This window comes from Oxyura jamaicensis, chromosome 19, assembly GCF_011077185.1.
Source record: "Oxyura jamaicensis isolate SHBP4307 breed ruddy duck chromosome 19, BPBGC_Ojam_1.0, whole genome shotgun sequence".
Taxonomy (NCBI): Eukaryota; Metazoa; Chordata; class Aves; order Anseriformes; family Anatidae; genus Oxyura; species Oxyura jamaicensis.
This window is the reverse complement of record NC_048911.1, coordinates 9,179,918-9,187,702: the sequence shown is the minus strand read 5'-3', so window position 1 is coordinate 9,187,702 and position 7,785 is coordinate 9,179,918. Positions and strand designations below refer to the sequence as shown.

Below are 7,785 nucleotides of genomic sequence, written 5' to 3'. Positions count from 1 at the left end.
GGAAGGAGGGAAAGAGGGAGGGAAGGGGAGGACGGAGGCCGCTGGGGTGCGAAGGGATGGCGGAGGGGGTAGAGGGAAGGGTGGGGTGGGGGGGGTGAGGAGAGAAGGGGTTGATCCGCCTGCGCCGGGGAGGCGCGAGGGAACGAATGTGGGGCGGAGAGTGGAGGAGGATTAAAAAAAAAAAAAAAAAAAGAGAGAAGAAGAAGAAAAAGCCCAGGGGAAGTCGAGGGCTGAAGGGTTACGGGATTTATGGCGGGGGTAAGGCGCTGGGGGGAGTGTGAGGTGAGGGGGCAGCGCCATGACCCGCGGCCCGGCTGCCGGGGGCTGTTCGGGGTCCCTGGCCTTGGGGTCTGGAAGGGTCGTTGGTGTAGGGGCGTTATTTGTGTGAGGAAGTTATTTGTTTGAGGAAATTATTTATGAGGGAGAGTTATTTGTGAAGGGGGCAGCGGGCCCGGCGCTCCCCGGACCTGGCCTCAGGGGAGGCCCCGGGCACCCCCCTCACATGCCGAGCTCTGCGGCCTGCCCTCCCGGGAGCGGAGGTTTTTCGTAGAACTATAGAATATCCCGAGTTGGAAGGGACCCATATTTGTATTTACAGCTTAACCCACGGTGATGTGCTGCTGGTGCTGGGCCTTCTGGGGTTTTCAGGTGTGTGGGCAGCTCAAGGTGAGCGTTATTTGGAAGTCATGGGTTTTTTAATGTATCCCAAGTGCACTGGCTTGCCCGGTGTTCCTCGTGGGCTACCATGTGGTAAAAACGCCCTTTTCCCTCTGTAAATGAACCCCATGGCCCCACTATAGTTTGTCAATATCTCCTTATCTTTATCATGCTCTTTGAGGCATGTTTTTCTTCTTAATTTGCTTGCCATGTGGGGCTTGCACACACCACTAGGAACATATTGGATAGTTCTTGGCCACAGATGCTATATTTTCAGGACAAGCAATTAAGATTACTTGGTCTAAAACAGCCTTGCACTGTGTGTAGCCTGTGATATTGCCTCCCCTGTGAAATACAGGCAAGATCTAAGAGATTACTACTTGGTGTAGATTTTGATATCACACTAAGTTAATGCTCAGATTTGACTGCTGTAATGTGGTCCTGAACCACAGTGGTCCCTTCTATTCACAGCTCATATTCTGCAGTTTTAAAACTTTTAAAACTAATCGCAACCATGGTCAGAAAACCTCCAAATTCCAGACTGAATAACTAGGCTAGAAAATGTTTCTCCTCCTATTAACTTTTATTTGGGTTTGCTTAGCTGATATAGGGCGACTATTACTGCTTATTCTCTTTTTTATTTTAAAAATTACTGGTTGTGGAGCATCTACCACTTCACTCTGGGGACTGATTCTAATAATCCTAGAGGTGTTAATAATGCTGCTCTCTCTCTCACCCCCTGGTTTTATGAGAGCATTATTCTTCGTCACTTACTTACAGAAATAAGTGTTATGGGGTAGAAAGAAATGAACATGGCACAAACAGACCACAGAAGATTGCTTTATCCTCTTTTGCCTGTTGGTGTTTTCAGGTGTCTTTTAATTATTTTCTGAGATCATGTGGTTTTTATTTCAATTGAATAAAGACAGATGGTTTCTATTGGCAATTAGTCCCCCAAGAGGCAGAGGCTATTTACCTCAGTTACTTTCTAGAGAGCTAGTTCAGAGAATGTGGAGCTGGAGGTATATCAGGAGGGTGCGGATAAGGCTGCTTTCTGGTATATGAAAGAAAAGTATTGATTGTGCCTAGAAAATAGCAATTTTTGAAGTTATAATGCTCTTTATTGTGCTTTAAAGTAGAGTAAAAAAACTGATAATAAGTAACATCTGTATTTAAAATAATAATATAATTTCTGAGAGAGTGGTGTAGAAATAGGTTTTATCTTTTTAAGTTACTATGCCTTAAAAAATAAGTAGCCAGGATACACCTATTATTGTGTAATTTTATGTAGGTAGGTGTATTGTGCCCTATTCAAGGGGAAGAAATAAACATCTTTGTGAAAAGATGTGGTAGAGCCTTTTCTGGAGTGTATTGTTATATATTTAGTCTGTAATTAACTTTGATAGAGGCCGAGGAGTAATCTTTATGGCTTAAGTGTTTTAATCTTTAGGCAGGAATACAACTTGGATGTGGTAGCTCTTGCTATTTATTAGTACTGCGTGTTTTAATATATTTATCTAGCGAGCAACTTGGTAATCTTCTGTTGTAGAAACATATTTGAGTCTTAAAAGCATGGATAGAGCATTGGTAGACCTGTCAATTCAGTGAGTGCTTAATGTTGAAAGAGCAGATAACCATTCTGAGTAACATACAGTAGCATGCTACTTAAAAATCTGTTTTCTTAAGTCATTATTTAGTTCTCTAGACACCTTTAAACTTATGAGGTATCTTGTTCATTGTATGGATTTATGTGCTTAAACTGTACTGTGAGCCTATTAGCAAACTGGCTTCATTCAGTGATGTGCTCTTCACATATGTAAATTATTTTAATGTGATTGCTTATTAGTAGTTGCAGATGTTAGAAAGTCTTTCTGACCTCAGTACTTGCTGGCAAAGGTTCTAATGGATATTCTTATCTTTGTTGATATATTTCTCTATTCTTCTGTCTTTTTTATGTAGGGAAACATTTAAAGGACACTTACCAATACTGTCTGCGTCTGAAAGCAAAATGGTAATGTACGTTGCTTAGGCAAAAGCATTCAGTCAGTCTGTCTTCTATAATCTCAGCTTTTGAAGATGCATCTGGGTATCTGAACAACTCACATGTAACGCGTATGGGGAGCAATAGCTCTGTACATCTGTGTATCATTGCAGTGAAAAGGGATACAGACGAGCCTATGTAATGGGTAAACGTATGAAGAAAATCTAATCATAGTCTGCTATTATAAAAGCTGTCCCTGGAGATCAAACAACCCCTTGGTTGTCAAAATTCTGTCTGTAGAAGTTCACGCAAAAGAGGTTTTACATCTGCAGAGAAAGATAGTTGTGTAGTTTTGATAGAATGTGGTTGGAGCTTGATGCTATGCTACACCATGTTACAAAAACAGTCCTCAAAACCTTTAAAAAAAATTCCATCAAGTTATAGGTACAGAGTTACCATCTCAGTACAGTGGTGAATTGCTGAAGTTTGCCTTGCCGGAGGTGGTTGTTCACATGAACATTTCCAAATTGGTGTCTGAAACCACGCTTTCATGACTAACAAGTCATTCAATCTGGAAACCACTACAAAAAGTAGAACTATTTTCTCTCTCTTTCTCTGACTGTCAGGCTGAGTTGGAAATTGGAAGGCGGTGGTATATTTTTTTTCAGTTGTGTATGCAGATTTTTATTTCAGCCAAAGTAGGATCTTTATGTTTGTTAGATCTTAGGTGAGAAGCAGCAGGATTGCCTCTTTTGCTACTGCTTTTTTCACAGGTGTTCTGAAGCCAGATTAAGTCAGCTGTAGGTTCACCTGACTTGTTTTGATCTGAAATTAGTTGTGTGTGTGTGTGTATATATATAAAACAAGTGGTTTTGGTAGTTATAGATGCTGATTTTTGTTGGAATGGTGGTGATTAGTGTTTGAGAGTCATTTCATCAACCCAGTGAGGAACTGAGATGGGATGGATGTATGTCTGCAGATGCTCAGATGGTTTTGTGAGTAGGGTGTAATAGTAATTGTGGTAGTTATACCATTTCAGGGTCAAAAGAATAAACAGTGATGTATGGTTTGTGATCTGTAGGTGAGAAGTTATAAATACAATGTCTGTTTTGCAGGAATATAATTCTAGAAAGCATGGATGAAAAAGATCCAGTCTGTTTCACGTGCTGCCACTGCAAGAGTGTTTGCATGTTTTCATTAAAGGTAAGGTACTTGTCAAAGTGCAAAAATAAGTTTGTGAAATTTCTGTGTTCACATAGGTGTAGTTGAAGATGGAAGCTAGCTCATTGATGGAAAACAGTTTTCTTACAAGACTTAGGCAATCAGCTATCATAGACTAGGATTTTCAGAACTGATTGGTGATTCTCATTTAGTCTCAGTTTAAATACGAGGTTGTGTAAATGAACAGCTTTTTTTTTAATTACTATGGCTGGACATACTTAGTAGGGGAAAAAGTTCTAAGAAAACAATACAAAAACCTGCTGAATTTTCTTGCAATGTGCCTATTTTGAAGTGGGAAGGAAGTGAACTGACATGGATAACATATGAACATTCTATATCTCCTTGATGTGGATATTAAAGGAACCTTGAAAATAGTTTATGGGGAAGTTGTTGGAGGCTTCTAATTTTAAATTCCTAACAGGAAATCATTAAACTGTAGAGGAGCCAGCATAACAGACTGTTGCTCTAAAACAAGAGCTAAATGCAGAGCATGCACGTGAACTTGTCCGATCTTTTTTAATGCTGGCATTTTTTTGCTTTCATGTTTACTGTAACCCAGATAAATACTTTTTTGCTTTTGCATTCTTTATCTATATCAGTTTAGTAGTCACATTTCAGAAGAAATGTTAAAGCAATGCCATTATGGCATAGCAAATGTGAAGAAACTGAGATTGTACTCCGTCAGCTTCAGAGGTTAACTAGTTGCATGGTCAGGTCCCACACTCTTTCATTGGCTAGGGAAAAGCTTTAAGAATGTGGATACTGTTCAGTTTCATTTTTTTTCTTTTGCCTTTCTGCTCAAACGCATTCCGTGCAGGTTATGGAAGAGCTGAAAGAGAAGAGAAACCAAGTTGATAGAAACCAAAGGTTGTCAAAGCTTACTTAGGAGCAGGAGGAAGGAGAGATTATTGTGTCTGTGAGCACAAAGTCTTGAAGGTTAGTCGCTTAAGTTAGCTGAGGTGCTTTACAAATTAAGAGACTTCAAGAACTTGTGTTTGCTGAAGTCAGAGGGGCAGTGCTGATTTCTGGTGTCTTGTGATTATTAAGCTTGTGCCCGGTTCTGAGTTTTTAAGCATCTGATCTATTATACTTCTGTATTTTTCATGTCAGACAAAATTAGTCATGGCTTTTACAAAATACAATGTTATGCAACTCTAAAGCATGCTACCAGAAGAGTAGGCAGGATGCTGGCCACCCAACGCTGTCTTGTTACGTGTGGTTATGATGAATTTGAATGTAGCTGTGTCAATTCTTTCTACTGTCTGATTCAGCTAAGGGAAAGGCATACTGCCGTGAAAAATGTTAGTACCAGTGTGAACTTTCTTCCCTGCTCCTCCTACAGAGAAGGTGAACTTGTTTATTCACTTGGTTGAGTGTAGAACTAGAAGATGTTTAATTTCACAGGAGATGTCATGTGAGGAGTCATACAGTGCTTTGGTGCACAGTGCTCTCTCTTGGATTTTCTGTCTCTGTTAGCGTCCCTCTTTTCTCTGGTATTTGAGCTTCAGCCATGTGATCTTGTGCATCTTTTTCTCCTTTGTGTTTTTAATTCCTTTTTGTTTTTGCAGGCTTTGAGCCTGTTGATAGGTAATCCTCAACAGATACCCTAATGAGATCAGTGATGGTTATGTCTAGAGAACTACACAATGCATTAGTGAACATCAGAAAGTAATGGAAGTTGTGACCCTCTTCTTCTGATGTCAGCAAACCTGACAGACTCAGTGGGTTAAAACTACAGGTGCTTATCTGTTCAACTATTTAAACAGCTTTTGGCTAAAGATGGTGTCATTCTTTTTTCAGAATGCAACTAATTTAATTGAAGCCTGTCTGAGATTTTCTTATAAACTACATTTTTTTAAAAAAAGAAGGCTAACAACTTTGCATCCGCAAAAGAAATTGTGGCTGTTTAATTTTGAGAGGTGACTTAAATTAGTTGGGCCATACCAAGCAATCATGTTTGCTTGTACAGGCACTCTGAAATAAATTTATTTCATTTTTTGTTAGCCAAAATGAGAATAAGCCATTGTCAAGGTCAAGTAAATATCTGATTTCAGAACCATTTTCCATTAAACAACTGCAATTCTTCATGTATGAATTTTTATTATTGACGAGCCACTTAACCTCACTTTAGAATATTCTGTCTTTGAAATAGCTCTCGGACTGGGGTGATTTCTGCTTAGCATTTAGTTCCTTTAAGTATTAAAGTAATAACCATAAAAAAGCATTCCCAATATTTGTGTCTGAGAGAGAGATGCATGAAAAAATCTTGCCCTTCAATTATTTCTTGTTACTTGCGTTTTGGAATAGGGAAACTGCAGCAGTACGTGCCATCAAACTTTGTGTTTATTAAATGTTTTTCTCCCTGACACTTCAGCTTTTGTATGCGTATTCCTATTTCCACCCGTATCTGGTTTAGTTGAATCTTTCTTGTGAACGAAAGAACTTCAAGAGGAAATAAGGGGGGGAAAAAAGCTTTTTGTTGCTAGAGAATCAGCTGGTTGCATGCCCTGTAAATGGTGGTTCTGTTGTTTTCCAATGGCAGCCTTAGGAATGTAGTTGTTACATGCAAAAAAAAAAAAAGTATTTTGATTAAAATCTATGAATGTAGGTATGATTTATATGTGGTGTTAATTGTCTTGATTGTAAAAGTTAGCAACAGGAATTAGGTGCTTTATTCCACCTGAAAATGCAAAACTGTCACTGGACATAGAGAGAAATACCTTGGAGTTTGAATAGGAGAGTCCTCTGTCAGAACTACTTTTTTTTTCCTTAACAAATATCAGACTATCTAGGATATGTATATATATACACACACGTAGGGCATGGGACATGAGTCAGTCTGTTTGGTTCTGCTCTAGGAGTAGCCTATAATTTTCCTCTCTAAATTGGGTAGGAAACTATTACCTATGTTACATTGTAATCCTTAGAGTGGCTACATTTATTCAATTATGAAACAGAAATAATGTATTTTTTTCAAGAGTAATGGTGAGACTCTAGTTGTCCCAGTGATGAAATAGATCAGAGGATACTATTCTGTTAGTTTCTTGTCAATAGTTTCGAGTCAGTTTCCTTGTTCTATCTGTTTCAGAGTAGGAAAAAAAATCTATTCACCCAGTATGTGTGCTGTGCTGTGGGTGGCAGAGGATCTGCTTTTGGCCTGGCAATCAATGTGCCATGCTTTGTACATTAATTAGAAAGGAAATAAGGCTACATTGCAGTGTCTTGGATTGCATCAAGCTCAAGTTAGTCTTTACCTACTTTACTCATCTTTAACATAGATTTCATCGCAAGTGTGCCTCTATAAAATACTCTGTTCTGAAATGTGATGGGCAGACTTTTTTAAAGCAGGATTTCTCAGTTCTATATTTGGTTGTTGATCTGATGATTGATCTGATGGCATAAAGACCTGTAAAATAGGGGAGGGATAGTTATCTCACTGGATTAGCGCGGATTAATTCATTAATGGTTTGTAACAGGTTTTCAAATCCCTAGGCGCTCTAGAAATGCAAAGCTTTGCCGACATGTCTCCTATTTTTAAATACTTTTGACTCCGATGTGGTTAATGGAAGGAAATCCAAAGTATTTGGGCCAAAAAAGTACTTGCAGCACTTGGGCCGAGCAGTTGTCTCCATCTTAGTGAGTACAGATATTTTTGCGAGGCTCAGTGCTGCGTTCAGCCGCCTGTCTCCGGGAGCTGAAGGCGGCCGTGACGATACCGTGCGGAACCCCGCTGTAAGCGCGCAGGGCAGCAATCGTCCTGCTCCGAGTTCCACGGCCCCGAGCTGAAGGCGCCCCCCGACCACGGAGAGGGCCCCGGGCTCCCCGGCGAGCAGCAGGGGGCGCACTGCGGGCGGCTCCGCTCCCGGCCGCCCCTTCCGCCGCGGCGGGGCTGGGCCAGGCGGGGGCGCTGCGGCGGGCTCCGGGCG

The 7,785-nt window shown here is 40.4% G+C and overlaps 1 long non-coding RNA gene across 1 annotated transcript; it reads left to right on the top strand.

Annotated features, from left to right (window-relative positions):
- The first annotated feature begins 6 nt into the window (after positions 1 to 6).
- LOC118176156 lies at positions 7 to 7,577 on the top strand. The gene is made up of 3 exons (XR_004755284.1): positions 7 to 666; positions 3,754 to 3,841; positions 7,336 to 7,577. It is a non-coding gene; the product is annotated as an uncharacterized LOC118176156 (long non-coding RNA).
- Positions 7,578 to 7,785: the final 208 nt, after the last annotated feature.